This window comes from Oncorhynchus nerka, linkage group LG20 (genome assembly GCF_034236695.1).
Source record: "Oncorhynchus nerka isolate Pitt River linkage group LG20, Oner_Uvic_2.0, whole genome shotgun sequence".
Taxonomy (NCBI): domain Eukaryota; kingdom Metazoa; phylum Chordata; class Actinopteri; order Salmoniformes; family Salmonidae; genus Oncorhynchus; species Oncorhynchus nerka.
In genome coordinates, this window is record NC_088415.1 from 29,340,302 (window position 1) to 29,357,492 (window position 17,191).

Below are 17,191 nucleotides of genomic sequence, written 5' to 3' on the forward strand. Positions count from 1 at the left end.
GAGTCTGGGAGGGCATCTTGTCATGTATTGTCATATTATGTCTTGTTCCTGTTCTTTCTCTTCACTCTGTCTCCCTCTGCTGGTCGTATTAGGTTACCTTCTCTTTCTCTCCTCCTCCAGCTGTTCCTCATCTCCTCTAACTACCTCGTTCACCCTTTTCCCACCTGTTCCCTTTTTCCCTCTGATTAGGTCTCTATTTCTCTCTCTGTTCCTGCTTCTTTCTTTGTCAGATTCTCGTTTGAGTTTCTCATGCCAGAACCAAGCTATCGTCTCGTTTGCTTCACCCTTGTCCCGTCCTGTCGGAATCTGCCTGGCAAGTGCATCCTGTACTCAGCTAACTGTCTTATCGTTGGTACTGTGTCCAGTTCATCTGATGCTACGTGAGATCAGGTACCTCTGTTCCTCTACGACCCGCGCCAACCCAGAGAGACCTGCAGCCTGTCGCCGCTACCCAGCTATTCTCCTCTGCTGCTAAGAAGGGGGCTCTTTTGTAATTATCAGAAGGACTTTTTGTTTCATTTGTCGCCCTCTCTGCGGGTTGTCTATTTTGCCATTATCTACATCTGAAGAGGATCTATGTCTTCCCTGTGGTTACATTAAAGGACTCTGTTTTTGTTAAACCGCTTTTGGGTCCTCACTCAAGTGCATAACACATCTAGGAATCTTTGGGTTGTCTGAGAATTTATAGCACGGCTTTTGATGATCCTTGGTCGGGGTCTGAGCAGAATAAAATGGTGATCCAATAGTCCATGATTAAGAGGAAAAACATTAAGATCCACAACATTTATTCCAGGGGACAAAACTAGATCCAGAGTATTACTGTGGCAGTGAGTAGGTCCGGAGACATGTTGGACAAAACCCATTGAGTCGATGATGGCTCTGAAAGCCTTTTGAGGTGGATCTGTGGACTTTTCCATGTGAATATTATCTGCCATGATTACAAGGTCCGATAGGAATTCAGGGAACTCAGTGAGGAACTCTGTATATGGCCCAGGAGGCCTGTAAACAGTAGCTATAAAAAGTGATTGAGTAGGCTGCATAGATTTCATGACTAGAAGCTCAAAAGACAAATACGCAGTCGTTTTTTTTGTAAAATGACATTTGCTATCGTGAATGTTAGCTTTTGCGAGATGCAAGGGGGATATGGTCACTAGTGTAGCCAGGAGGTGAGGCCTCATTTAACAGTAAATTCATCAGGCTTAAACATGTTTCAGTCAGGCCAATCACATCAAGATTATGATCAGTGATTAGTTCATTGACTATAACTGCCTTGGAAGTGAGGGATCTAACATTAAGTAGCCCTATTTTGAGATGTGAGATATCACAATCTCTTTCAATAAGGACAGGAATGGAGGAGGTCTTTATTTCAGTGAGATTGTTAAGGAGAACACCGCCATGTTTAGTTTTGCCCAACCTAGATCGAGGCACAGACACATTCTCAATGGGGATAGCTGAGCTGACTACACTGACTGTGCTAGTGGCAGACTCCACTAAAATGGCAGGCTGGCAAGCAGCCTGCTGACTGGCCTGTACCCTATGCCAGGCCTGCACCCTATCTCATTGTGGAGCTAGGGGAGTTAGAGTCCTGTCTATGTTCGTAGATAAGATGAGAGCACCCCTCCAGCTAAGATGGAGTCCATCACTCCTCAGCAGGCCAGGCTTGGTCCTGTTTGTGGGTGAGTCCCAGAAAGAGGGCCAATTAACTACAAATTCTATATTTTGGGAGGGGCAGAAAACAGTTTTCAACCAGTGATTGAGTTGTGAGACTGCTGTAGAGCTCACCACTCCCCCTAACTGGGAGGGGACCAGAGACAATTACTCGATGTTGACATCTTTCTAGCTGATTTACACACTGAAGCTATGTTGCGCTTGGTGACCTCTGACTGTTTCATCCTAACATTGTTGGTGCCGACGTGGATAACAATATCCCTATACTCTCTACACTTACCAGTTTTAGCTTTAGCCAGCACCCTCTTCAGATTAGCCTTAACGTCGGTAGCCCTGCCCCCTGGTAAACAGTGTATTATCGCTGGATGATTCGTTTTAAGTCTAATACTGTGGGTAATGGAGTCGCCAATGACTAGAGTTTTCAATTTGTCAGAGATAATGGTGGGAGGCTAAGGCGTCTCAGACCCCGTAACGGGAGGAGAGACCAGAGAAGGCTCGGCCTCTGACCCATTGCTTATTGGGGAGAACCGGTTGAAAGTTTCTGTCGGCTGAATGAGCGACACCGGTTGAGCATTCCTACAGCATTTCCCTCCAGAAGCCATGAGAATATTGTCCAGCTGCGGGGACTATGCAAGGGGATTTATACTACTATCTGTACCTATTGGTGGCACAGACACTGGTTCATCCTTTCCTACACTTAAATTACCCTTGCCTAACGATTGCGTCTGAAGCTGGACTTGCAGCACAGCTATCCTCACTATAAGACGATCGTTCTCCTGTATAGTATGAGTACAGCGACTGCAATTAGAAGGCATAATGTTATTGTTACTAACATTACTTAGCTTCGGCTGGTGGAGGTCCTGACGAACCACGACCATATAATGCGTCTGAGGTGAAAAGGTTGAGTGAATAAGTCGAGCGAATGGGATTTTAAAAAAATATATAAAACGTTAATTAAAAAATTTAAAAAGTAAAGTTGGCAGGTAGCAAAGTAAGGCTAGCAACAAACCACACAGCAGCACATAAACACGTCTACAACTTGTACTTGATTGATTAATTAAGGTTATAATTAATGGACATTTTTTGAAGGGGCTGATACATGTTCCATAAGGGAAAGTCAAGTCTCAAATGTCAAAGTGGAAATTACAAACTTCAGAAGCCTTTTTAAAACTCAAATGCACTTCAAGTTTTACATTTCCCAAACAGCGACAAGTCATCCATGTGTTGAACTGTAGTAAACATCCTGTTCTTCTAGCTTCACAGGAAGTGGCCTCAGGCCCGGCTTCCAGTAGTTCACCTCTGAGGCAAGTATGCAGTGGCTATGTCTTAGTATAGCTCTTAGGCGAAATTCAACTAAATGAAAAGGGTAACTAACACAAGGAGATATTTTTTCCCCCTTACATGTAAATCTAATATTCCCATTACCATTAATGTTTTACCCAAATAGTTATTCATGTTTAATTGAGTGATAATTAAGCATTGTTCAGGGCTCTTGGAAGTGTGCGTTTTATGATTTTGTTGCATATTGAAGTAATAAACCACGCGTCAAACTCATTCCATGGAGATCCGAGTGTCTGCAGGTTCACTCCTCCCTTGTACTTGATTGATTAATTAAGGTCAAGTTCACTAATTAGTAAAGAACCCCTCATCCGGTTGTCTAGGTCTTGACTGAAGGGAAATACCAAAAACCTACAGACACTAGACCCTTCATGGAATGGGTTTGACACCCCTGTATTAAACCAAACTATGAAATTGTGCAAAAAATACCAATCTGGATCATTTCTGTTACAGAAGTCTTTCCTGTCCAAAGCTTAAAAGACAACAAGGCCTGATTCCAAAGGTTACATTTCATCCCAGAATGTGACCCTGATTACTTTGGCCCCATCCATAAACAACCCAAGCCCCTATCTGAAAGATATATTAGATATACCTGTCCAATCCTTTCACATCCAGACCATGTCTCCATGTTATATCTGGTCTCTGAGTCAGGCCTGCAGTCTAAAACCCTGTTTATACCTGGAGCTAACATGGGTCCTGTGTCCCGATCTTGTCCACATTCTGATTGTGCCCACATTTTCAGAAATGTGTCTACACATGGTATTAAAACGTGTCTCTTATCTGTCCACTGTGTCTGAATTGTGACCAGATTTCCTGGTCCCCCCTTTATGCTAAATGTTCCACTGCTGTTCTTTCCTGATTATATTTATTTTAACCCCTTACACTCATGGGAATTGGCCTATATGGATAGCGCTAAATTGAAATGTTTTTTTGCAGAATAAATATGGAAAGCATATGCATAACCATGGTAGCAATTAAATTCATGGATATTATGGGGAAATTACTCGACTAACAGTTCAACTGACACAAGACTGAATCTAAACATTACAATGTTGATTTTATGTACATATTAGATTTACTGTACTTTTCGCCGCATTTGTTTTTTTAACGAAAAATGAAAATACTCTGGATACATTCAATAACATTATAAGAATATCCTTGAAAAATTTAGGGTAGGTACAACATAAGACAAATAAATGATAAGGGTTTGAGTGAGAGGTCTAACTGTTGTTTCCAAGTGGCCACACGCCTCTTCATAGTGTTCACAGGTCCTAAGTAATTTTAATGCACTTTTTAGATTTAAAGAAGAGTCTAGCTGTGCTGTTGAGGAACTAGAGTTAGCACACTTGTAGTTGTTTTGTTTGGAGCACAGCCATGTATCCCCACCTTTACACAATTACTGTTGTTGTATACGCAATCCAAAAACGGTCCATCATAAATCGCAATCTGGGTCAGGTGGTCAACATGACTATCTAAATGACAAAATACTATCTTACATTGTTAGGTTTTCACAAGGCAATTCAGAGAAGCAGATCATCATTTTGGTGTGAATGGAGTCATGAGTGCATTCAGATGCGTGTGGTCCGCGACAAACTTCCTTCACAATACAACAAACATAGGCTCATTCTGTTCAGGATAACCCAGGGTTTAATGCCATGTCATCTTGTAAATGTACATCAAACATAGTGATCGTAAACGTTGACACTGTATATTACATGAGTTTTATGATATGGAAATGTGAAATGCACATTTGGACTCACGGGTGTTTGGCTTGTGTGTATGACATCAAAGAGATATCTTTCAAAATACATTGAGTCCTTGTAATCCTTCACTCAGACAAATTTTTTTGCCAAAAGTAGCCCAAATAGCGGGAGGGATGGGAGCAACCTCTTGTCGCGTGCAGTGTTCAAGTTCAGAACGGCTGTCAATCAAAACCCATACAGACCTGTTCAAGCAGAGACCCTGAGCTCTGACGTCATGTATAGTATGTTACTGTATAGACACTGTGTTCCAATTTAGGCACTTAAAGGGTGTAAAGGGCTATTACACATATTGATGGCATAATTAAATTGTCACCTGTCAATGATTTTAGAGGGCGGGACAATGATCATTTAAAATGGTTTCACTGTCCAGATCCATCTACACGTGTAAGACTTCCAGACACAATGCATGTCTGACTACCTCTGGAGGTCTTCAAAAATATCTGATCACAATCAGATCACAATTCATATTTTAATTGTCTACACCTGCTAACAAAATTGGACATAATCAGAATGTAGACAAGATCAAGAGAAAGGAAGCATGCAAGCGGCAGGTATGAACTAGCCTTAGGTTGTCATGGGGACTTACCACACATCTCTGGCCCAGGAGCTCCACTACAGCCTCTACAGGACGGTGAGGTTGTTCTCCTGCATCCTCGACATTGATGCCCGGCTCATTGCTCCACACAGGCCAGATAGGGGTCTTTAAGTTCAGATACAGCTTATGAGGCTCCTCAAACTTCTGAACGCTTGTGAGGTAGAAGTGGAGACATGTATCTAAAGCGAGGACTTCCTTGACGTTAGAGCAAAACAGCAGGAGAGAGCAGGAAGTACAGCGACCACAGTTGATTGTTCTTCCTCTGAATCGGGAATCTCTCTGAACATTGTTGTGAGGGCAGCAGGGGTGCTGTTGATCAGCCTTTGTTTTGTTAGATCAATGGTTGTGGGGTGTTTAGTGTCTGTCTTTTAAGAATGTAGCGTACTGATGGTGCACTCGTATAAAACAGATAAAACCTGTAGGTATTGGAGGCTGTAGTAAGTGTCTGTACACTATTCTTCAGTTAGCAGCCTGGCTTACTCTGTGTACCGCATACAGTGCTTTCAGAAAGTATTCATACCCTTTGACTTATTTCACATTTTGTTGTGTTACAGCCTGAATTCAAAATGTATTAAATTGATTTAGTTTTTTCACCGATTTACACACAATACCTCATAATAACAAAGTGAAAACAAGCTTTTAGAAATTTTAGCAAATATCTCATTTACATAAATATTCACACCCCTGAATCAATACTTTGTAGAAGCATCTTTGGCAGCGATTACAGCCGTGTCTCTTTCTGGGTAAGTCTCCTAAGAGCTTTCCACACATGGATTGTGCAACATTTGCCCATTATTATTTAAAAAATTCTTCAACCTCTGTCAAATTGGTTGTTGATCATTGCTAGACAACCATTTTCAGGTCTTGCCATAGATTTTCAAGTAGATTTAAGTCAAAACTGTAACTCGGTCACTCAGAAATATTTGCAGTCTTGTTGGTAAGCAACTCCAGTATAGATTTGGCCTTGTATTTTAGGTTATTGTCCTGCTGAACCACCTTTCAATTAATCTCCTAGTGTCTAGTGAAAAGCAGACAACCAAGTTTTCCTCTAGGATTTTGCCTGTGCTTAGCTCCATTCCGTTTCTTTTTTATCCTGAAAAACATACTAGTCCTTAACGATTACAAGCATACCCATAACATGATGCAGCCACCACTATGCTTTAAAATATGGAGAGTGGTACTCGGTATGTGTTGTTTTGGATTTTTCCTGTATTCAGGACAAAAAGTGAATTGCTTTGCCACGTTTTGCAGTATTACTTTGGTGCCTTATTGCAAACAAGACGCATGTTTTGTAATATTTGTTATTCTGTAAATGCTTCCTTATTTTCACTCTGTCAATTATAGGTTAGTATTATGGAGTAACGACAATGTTGTTGATCCATCCTCAGTTTTCTCCTATCACAGCCATTAAATTCTGTAATTGTTTTAAAGTCACCATTGGCCTCATGGTTATTTGTCACCAAACCCACTGGCTCCAGGTCATCTATAAGTCTTTGCTAGGTAAAGCTCCGCCTTATCTCAGCTCACTGGTCACCATAGCAACACGTAGCACATGCTCCAACAGGTATATTTCACTGGTCATCCCCAAAGCCAACACTTCCTTTAGCCGCCTTTCCTTCCAGTTCTCTGCTGCCAATGACTGGAATGAATTGCAAAAATCTCTGAAGAGCAGCTTACCAATCGCTGCAGCTGTACACAGCCCATCTGTAAATAGCCCATCCAACCATTTACCTACCTCATCCCCATATTTGTTTTTGTTTTTCTGCTCTTTTGCACACCAGTATTTCTACTTGCACATCCTCATCTGCAAATATATCCCTCCAGTGTAAATTGCTAAATTGTAATTATTTCGCCACTATGGCCTATTTATTGCTTTTACCTCCTTACTTCATTTGCACACACTGTATATTGATTTTTCTATTGTGTTATTGACTGTACGTTTGTTTATCCCATATGTAACTCTGTGTTGTTGTTTTTGTCGCACTGCTTTGTTTTATCTTGGCCAGATCGCTGTTGTAAATGAGAACTTGTTCTCAACTGGCCTACCTGGTTAAATAAAGGTGAAAAAAAGGTGAAATCCCTGAGAAGTTTCCTTCCTCTCTGGAGTTAGGAAGGACACCTGTATCTTTGTAGTGACTGGGTGTATTGATGCACCATCCAAATTAAGAACTTCACTATGCTCGAAGGAATATTCAATGTCTGCTTTTTTTTAACCCATCTACCATTAGGGGCCCTTCTTTGTGAGGCATTGGAAAATCTCCCTAGTCTTTGTGGTTTAATCTGTGCTTGAAATGTACTGCTTGTCTGAGGTACCTTACAGATAACTTTATGAGTGGGGTACAGAGAAAAGGTAGTCATTCAAAAAATTAAACACTATTAGTGCACACAGTGAGTCCATGCAACTTATTATGTGACTTGTTAAGCACTTTTTTACTCTTGAACTTATTTAGGCTTGCCATAACAAATAAGAAATGGGTTGAATACTTACTGACTCAATTCATTTGTAAACATTTAAGAATATATAATTCCACTTTGACATTATGGGGTGTTTTTGTGTGTAGGCCAGTGACACAAAATCGCAATTTAATAACATTTTAAATTCAGGCTGTAACACAACAAAATGTGGAAAAGGTCAAGGGGTGTGAATTCTTTCTGAAGGCATTGTAGTTAATGGAATTGGCCGTATGAAATCTTAGAGGAACTCCAGCCTTCCTGATTTTTGCTACACTTCTTGTGGAAATTCTGAAATATCGGGCTGGATTGTGTAAAGTAGTCATATTAGGGCCGATTCAGACTGAAAATTATGCCTTTCCTATGCACAACTTTCCTATGCACTTCTCAGTATTTGGTGTTCAGACTTATTCAGTCGTGTAACTCTCTCTGTAAGTATCGCTACCTTGCGCGCTCTGAATACATTTAATTCATCCGATGAAAACCCTCCCACTTGCTGGACAACAGATTTTCTCATGGAGTTTTCATTCAATAGGGTTTTCTGTACATTTGTCTTAAGCCATCCCTTTAAATACAGTGTACCTGTCAGTTATTTTGTGAATGTTGTGAAAAGTAAAAAGACACAGAACATGCAGATCACAGTAAAGACATTTCTCGATAAATACTGACAACCATTCATATTTATTGAAAATAGAATATCATAGACAATAGTGCCATGTCAAACACAACATGTGCTTACCTTTATGTAACAATTTCTTCAAGACACTCAGCCTTGTCCTTCCTAAACATTAATTCAGCTGCCCAAATGGGCTCTGAGATCCTCTTGCTTCCCAATATTTGACCTTATTCAATAGTTTTACCTAAGTCTCCATTATACAAATCATTGCAATCAGGGACTCGGCACATGCTGCATTGCATGACTGACTATCTGGACAGACTGCCCAGCAAACCAAAATTGGTTCTGTGAACATTCCCAAAACATTAATTAGTTTACCCTGAAAGTTCTAATGACACTTAAACAATCTAGTTGGGCTCATGATTATATATTTGTATAAAACATTCCCCTGATGATGCCAGAACACATTTTGTTATTAAACTACCTGGAAACCTAATTAGAACCTAAGGAGAATGTTCTGTGGTGGTTGGTACAGATGTTGTGCACAACATTTTAGTGAATGTTAGGAGAACATTCCAAGGATATTTCATAAAAGAAAATGTATTTTTTGGGGGGTGTTATCATCCTAATGTTATATAAAACCCAAACTAGAAATTAATGGGAATGTTAGCTAATGTCCTGGGAATGTTCCCGGTGTGCTGTGTGTACTGTATTTGTCAAATAAGACACAGCTGAATGCCATCATTCAGTTTTTATGGAACTTGCTTCTTCATTTTTGCCTTATTGCTTTGTTGGATGTCAAGTATACATAGAAACTATTGCAGACTACCTGGGTCGTTCCACTAATTTGCAGCCTTTTGAGAAGTGTAACTTTATTAAAAAAAACGTTTGATTTTTGTTATAAAGAGCACGTTCAACTTCATAAGAAACACATTTTCCCATCTCAAGAGGTTTTTAAGTGCCAAATAAAGTAACAGGGTTGACCGTAACAGGGTAGACGATTTCATCTTAAATCAGCCATAAATCCCCTCGTGACAGGGGGAATAGAAGCTTGTTGTGTGCAACAGGACGTGGCAATTGAATGTCTGTCTATCTATGGGTAACAGGGTTGGCTTGTTATGCTCGAGCCGCACAGTTTCCCATCACAAAAGGGCCAAAAAGAATAGGACAAGCTCACCTGCTTTTACACTATGATTTGACTATTAGATGTACAATGTTTCTTTTGAAAAACATTTTTTTTTTAAAGGAATAGTTTCACCATATTTAAACGAGAGTTCTGACATTAAGATGAGGGACAGACGTAAATGAATCACTAATCATTAAATAAGTAATAGTCTTCAGACATGACTTTGTCAAAGCAACAAAATAACTAGGGCTTTACAAAGATGGTGAAAAGTTGGAGAAATTTTGAGGTTAAGTGAGTTAAAGTCTTCCTAGAAGTGCATAAAGTCTTAATTCATATAATTTTGTTTTTATTTATTGAATTCTCCATGTGGTCTATATTAAAGGGCACGCCATGTGGTCTATATTAAAGGGCACTCCATGTGGTCTATATTAAAGGGCACTCCATGTGGTCTATATTAAAGGGCACTCCATGTGGTCTATATTAAAGGGCACTCCATGTGGTCTATATTAAAAAACACTTCATGTAATATAACATGCTTTTAAAATTCAATATTGGTGCATAATTTCAACTTAAAATATCAAAGGGATGCAAAAGGCACTCTTTTCATGGGAACAACCCACCTATTTCAATAGCACCAGCATAATAAATGTCACAAATGAAGAAAATATGATAATTCAATTGTTCAAAGTATTTTGGGTTCACTTCCCAGTTGTTTTGATCTCTTGATGTGCTTAGAAATGTGTGAATTAATTGTTCAGAATATTGTGGTGAAGATGGATACCGAATTGAAACCATACTGTCCAGCATATTTAAAAGCCAAACTTGCAATAACTTGAAGACACTGATTCTGCAGAATGATTCTTATAGAGATACAGAAAAGGATGACTGCTCCTGCACCTTAAAGACTGATGTTAACAGAGTCATTGAACACTGGTCATTTTAATAATGTTTAAATACTGTTTTACCCACTTTATATGTATATGTACAATTTATATGTATATACTGTATTCTAGTCATGGCTCATCATATATAGCTACTACTGTACACACTTTTTCTATTCATATACTGTCCTTAAACACAATTTACATACATATACAGTACCAGCCAAATGTTCGGACACACCTACTCATTCCAGGGTTTTTCTTTATTTTTACTATTTTCTACATTGTAATAGTGAAGACATAAAAACTATGAAATAACACATATGGAATCATGTAGTAACCAAAAAAGTGTTAAACAAATCCAAATATATTTTATATTCTTCAAAGTAGCCACCCTTTGCCTTGATGACAGCTTTGCACACATAGGCATTCTCTCAACCAGCTTCATGAGGTAGTCAACTGGAATGCATTTCAATTAGCAGGTGTGCCTTGTTAAAAGTTAATTTGTGGAATTTCTTTCCTTCTTAATGCTTTTGAGCCAATCAGTTGTGTTGTGACAAGGTAGGGGTGGTATACAGAAGATAGCCCTATTTGGTAAAAGACCAAGTCCATATTATAGTAAGAACAGCTCAAATAAGCAAAGATAAATTACAGTCTATCATTAGTTTAAGACATGAAGGTCAGTCAATGCGGAACATTTCAAGAACATTGAAAGTTTCTTCAAGTACAGTCGCAAAAACCATCAAGCACTCTGATGAAACTGGCTCTCATGAGGACCGCCACAGGAAAGGAAGACCCAGAGTTACGTCTGCTGCAGAGGAGAAGTTCATTAGCATTACCAGCCTCAGAAATTGCAACCCAAATAAATGATTCAGAGTTCAAGTAACAGACATCTTAACATCAACTGTTCAGATGAGACGATGAGAATCAGGGCTTCATGGTCAAATTGCTGCAAAGAAACCACTTCTAAAGGACACCAATAAGAAGAAGAGACTAGGTTGGGCCAAGAAACACAAGCAATGGACATTAGACAGATGGAAATATGTCCTTTGGTCTGTTGAGTCCAAATTTGATATTTTGGGTTCAAACTGCTGTGTCTTTGTGAGACGCAGAGTAGGTGATTCCCACCGTGAAGCATGGGGGAGGAGGTGTGATGGTGTGGGTGCATTGCTGGTGACACGGTCAATGATTTATTTAGAATTCAAGGTACACTTAACCAGCATGGCTACCACAACATTCTGCAGCGATACGCCATCCCAACTGGTTTGCGCTTAGTGGGACTATCATCTGTTTTTCAACAGGACGATGACCCAACACACCTCCAGGCTGTGTAAGGGCTATTTGACCAAGAAGGGGAGTGATGGAATGGAGCATCAGATGACCTGGCCTCCACAATCACCCGACCTCCACCCAATTGAGATGGTTTGGGATGAGTTGGACCGCAGAGTGAAGGAAAAGCAGCCAACAAGTGCTCAGCATATGTGGGAACTCCTTCCATGTGAAGCTGGTTGAGATTATGCCAAGAGTGTGCAAAGCTGTCATGAAGGCTACTTTGAAGATTCTAAAATCTAAAATATTTTTGGATTTGTTTAACACTTTTTTGGTTACTACATGATTCCATGTGTTATTTCATAGTTTTGATGTCTTCACTATTGTTCTACAATGTAGAAAATAGTTTTAAAAATGTTTTAAAAACATTGAATGAGTAGGTGTCCAAACTTTTGACTGGCGCTGTATATTTATTTATATTCCGACTCTGACATTGCTCGTTCTGATATTGTTTGTTTTGATAAAAAGTCCTTCTGATAATTACAAAAGAGCCCCCTTCTTAGCAGCAGAGGAGAATAGCTGGGTAGCGGCGACAGGCTGCAGGTCTCTCTGGGTTGGCGCGGGTCGTAGAGGAACAGAGGTACCTGATCTCACGTAGCATCAGATGAAAACAAGCTTTTAGAAATTTTAGCAAATATCTCATTTACATAAATATTCACACCCCTGAATCAATACTTTGTAGAAGCATCTTTGGCAGCGATTACAGCCGTGTCTCTTTCTGGGTAAGTCTCCTAAGAGCTTTCCACACATGGATTGTGCAACATTTGCCCATTATTATTTAAAAAATTCTTCAACCTCTGTCAAATTGGTTGTTGATCATTGCTAGACAACCATTTTCAGGTCTTGCCATAGATTTTCAAGTAGATTTAAGTCAAAACTGTAACTCGGTCACTCAGAAATATTTGCAGTCTTGTTGGTAAGCAACTCCAGTATAGATTTGGCCTTGTATTTTAGGTTATTGTCCTGCTGAACCACCTTTCAATTAATCTCCTAGTGTCTAGTGAAAAGCAGACAACCAAGTTTTCCTCTAGGATTTTGCCTGTGCTTAGCTCCATTCCGTTTCTTTTTTATCCTGAAAAACATACTAGTCCTTAACGATTACAAGCATACCCATAACATGATGCAGCCACCACTATGCTTTAAAATATGGAGAGTGGTACTCGGTATGTGTTGTTTTGGATTTTTCCTGTATTCAGGACAAAAAAGTGAATTGCTTTGCCACGTTTTGCAGTATTACTTTGGTGCCTTATTGCAAACAAGACGCATGTTTTGTAATATTTGTTATTCTGTAAATGCTTCCTTATTTTCACTCTGTCAATTATAGGTTAGTATTATGGAGTAACGACAATGTTGTTGATCCATCCTCAGTTTTCTCCTATCACAGCCATTAAATTCTGTAATTGTTTTAAAGTCACCATTGGCCTCATGGTTATTTGTCACCAAACCCACTGGCTCCAGGTCATCTATAAGTCTTTGCTAGGTAAAGCTCCGCCTTATCTCAGCTCACTGGTCACCATAGCAACACGTAGCACATGCTCCAACAGGTATATTTCACTGGTCATCCCCAAAGCCAACACTTCCTTTAGCCGCCTTTCCTTCCAGTTCTCTGCTGCCAATGACTGGAATGAATTGCAAAAATCTCTGAAGAGCAGCTTACCAATCGCTGCAGCTGTACACAGCCCATCTGTAAATAGCCCATCCAACCATTTACCTACCTCATCCCCATATTTGTTTTTGTTTTTCTGCTCTTTTGCACACCAGTATTTCTACTTGCACATCCTCATCTGCAAATATATCCCTCCAGTGTAAATTGCTAAATTGTAATTATTTCGCCACTATGGCCTATTTATTGCTTTTACCTCCTTACTTCATTTGCACACACTGTATATTGATTTTTCTATTGTGTTATTGACTGTACGTTTGTTTATCCCATATGTAACTCTGTGTTGTTGTTTTTGTCGCACTGCTTTGTTTTATCTTGGCCAGATCGCTGTTGTAAATGAGAACTTGTTCTCAACTGGCCTACCTGGTTAAATAAAGGTGAAAAAAAGGTGAAATCCCTGAGAAGTTTCCTTCCTCTCTGGAGTTAGGAAGGACACCTGTATCTTTGTAGTGACTGGGTGTATTGATGCACCATCCAAATTAAGAACTTCACTATGCTCGAAGGAATATTCAATGTCTGCTTTTTTTAAACCCATCTACCATTAGGGGCCCTTCTTTGTGAGGCATTGGAAAATCTCCCTAGTCTTTGTGGTTTAATCTGTGCTTGAAATGTACTGCTTGTCTGAGGTACCTTACAGATAACTTTATGAGTGGGGTACAGAGAAAAGGTAGTCATTCAAAAATTAAACACTATTAGTGCACACAGTGAGTCCATGCAACTTATTATGTGACTTGTTAAGCACTTTTTTACTCTTGAACTTATTTAGGCTTGCCATAACAAATAAGAAATGGGTTGAATACTTACTGACTCAATTCATTTGTAAACATTTAAGAATATATAATTCCACTTTGACATTATGGGGTGTTTTTGTGTGTAGGCCAGTGACACAAAATCGCAATTTAATAACATTTTAAATTCAGGCTGTAACACAACAAAATGTGGAAAAGGTCAAGGGGTGTGAATTCTTTCTGAAGGCATTGTAGTTAATGGAATTGGCCGTATGAAATCTTAGAGGAACTCCAGCCTTCCTGATTTTTGCTACACTTCTTGTGGAAATTCTGAAATATCGGGCTGGATTGTGTAAAGTAGTCATATTAGGGCCGATTCAGACTGAAAATTATGCCTTTCCTATGCACAACTTTCCTATGCACTTCTCAGTATTTGGTGTTCAGACTTATTCAGTCGTGTAACTCTCTCTGTAAGTATCGCTACCTTGCGCGCTCTGAATACATTTAATTCATCCGATGAAAACCCTCCCACTTGCTGGACAACAGATTTTCTCATGGAGTTTTCATTCAATAGGGTTTTCTGTACATTTGTCTTAAGCCATCCCTTTAAATACAGTGTACCTGTCAGTTATTTTGTGAATGTTGTGAAAAGTAAAAAGACACAGAACATGCAGATCACAGTAAAGACATTTCTCGATAAATACTGACAACCATTCATATTTATTGAAAATAGAATATCATAGACAATAGTGCCATGTCAAACACAACATGTGCTTACCTTTATGTAACAATTTCTTCAAGACACTCAGCCTTGTCCTTCCTAAACATTAATTCAGCTGCCCAAATGGGCTCTGAGATCCTCTTGCTTCCCAATATTTGACCTTATTCAATAGTTTTACCTAAGTCTCCATTATACAAATCATTGCAATCAGGGACTCGGCACATGCTGCATTGCATGACTGACTATCTGGACAGACTGCCCAGCAAACCAAAATTGGTTCTGTGAACATTCCCAAAACATTAATTAGTTTACCCTGAAAGTTCTAATGACACTTAAACAATCTAGTTGGGCTCATGATTATATATTTGTATAAAACATTCCCCTGATGATGCCAGAACACATTTTGTTATTAAACTACCTGGAAACCTAATTAGAACCTAAGGAGAATGTTCTGTGGTGGTTGGTACAGATGTTGTGCACAACATTTTAGTGAATGTTAGGAGAACATTCCAAGGATATTTCATAAAAGAAAATGTATTTTTTTGGGGGGGGTGTTATCATCCTAATGTTATATAAAACCCAAACTAGAAATTAATGGGAATGTTAGCTAATGTCCTGGGAATGTTCCCGGTGTGCTGTGTGTACTGTATTTGTCAAATAAGACACAGCTGAATGCCATCATTCAGTTTTTATGGAACTTGCTTCTTCATTTTTGCCTTATTGCTTTGTTGGATGTCAAGTATACATAGAAACTATTGCAGACTACCTGGGTCGTTCCACTAATTTGCAGCCTTTTGAGAAGTGTAACTTTATTAAAAAATACGTTTGATTTTTGTTATAAAGAGCACGTTCAACTTCATAAGAAACACATTTTCCCATCTCAAGAGGTTTTTAAGTGCCAAATAAAGTAACAGGGTTGACCGTAACAGGGTAGACGATTTCATCTTAAATCAGCCATAAATCCCCTCGTGACAGGGGGAATAGAAGCTTGTTGTGTGCAACAGGACGTGGCAATTGAATGTCTGTCTATCTATGGGTAACAGGGTTGGCTTGTTATGCTCGAGCCGCACAGTTTCCCATCACAAAAGGGCCAAAAAGAATAGGACAAGCTCACCTGCTTTTACACTATGATTTGACTATTAGATGTACAATGTTTCTTTTGAAAAACATTTTTTTTTAAAGGAATAGTTTCACCATATTTAAACGAGTTCTGACATTAAGATGAGGGACAGACGTAAATGAATCACTAATCATTAAATAAGTAATAGTCTTCAGACATGACTTTGTCAAAGCAACAAAATAACTAGGGCTTTACAAAGATGGTGAAAAGTTGGAGAAATTTTGAGGTTAAGTGAGTTAAAGTCTTCCTAGAAGTGCATAAAGTCTTAATTCATATAATTTTGTTTTTATTTATTGAATTCTCCATGTGGTCTATATTAAAGGGCACGCCATGTGGTCTATATTAAAGGGCACTCCATGTGGTCTATATTAAAGGGCACTCCATGTGGTCTATATTAAAGGGCACTCCATGTGGTCTATATTAAAGGGCACTCCATGTGGTCTATATTAAAAAACACTTCATGTAATATAACATGCTTTTAAAATTCAATATTGGTGCATAATTTCAACTTAAAATATCAAAGGGATGCAAAAGGCACTCTTTTCATGGGAACAACCCACCTATTTCAATAGCACCAGCATAATAAATGTCACAAATGAAGAAAATATGATAATTCAATTGTTCAAAGTATTTTGGGTTCACTTCCCAGTTGTTTTGATCTCTTGATGTGCTTAGAAATGTGTGAATTAATTGTTCAGAATATTGTGGTGAAGATGGATACCGAATTGAAACCATACTGTCCAGCATATTTAAAAGCCAAACTTGCAATAACTTGAAGACACTGATTCTGCAGAATGATTCTTATAGAGATACAGAAAAGGATGACTGCTCCTGCACCTTAAAGACTGATGTTAACAGAGTCATTGAACACTGGTCATTTTAATAATGTTTAAATACTGTTTTACCCACTTTATATGTATATGTACAATTTATATGTATATACTGTATTCTAGTCATGGCTCATCATATATAGCTACTACTGTACACACTTTTTCTATTCATATACTGTCCTTAAACACAATTTACATACATATACAGTACCAGCCAAATGTTCGGACACACCTACTCATTCCAGGGTTTTTCTTTATTTTTACTATTTTCTACATTGTAATAGTGAAGACATAAAAACTATGAAATAACACATATGGAATCATGTAGTAACCAAAAAAGTGTTAAACAAATCCAAATATAT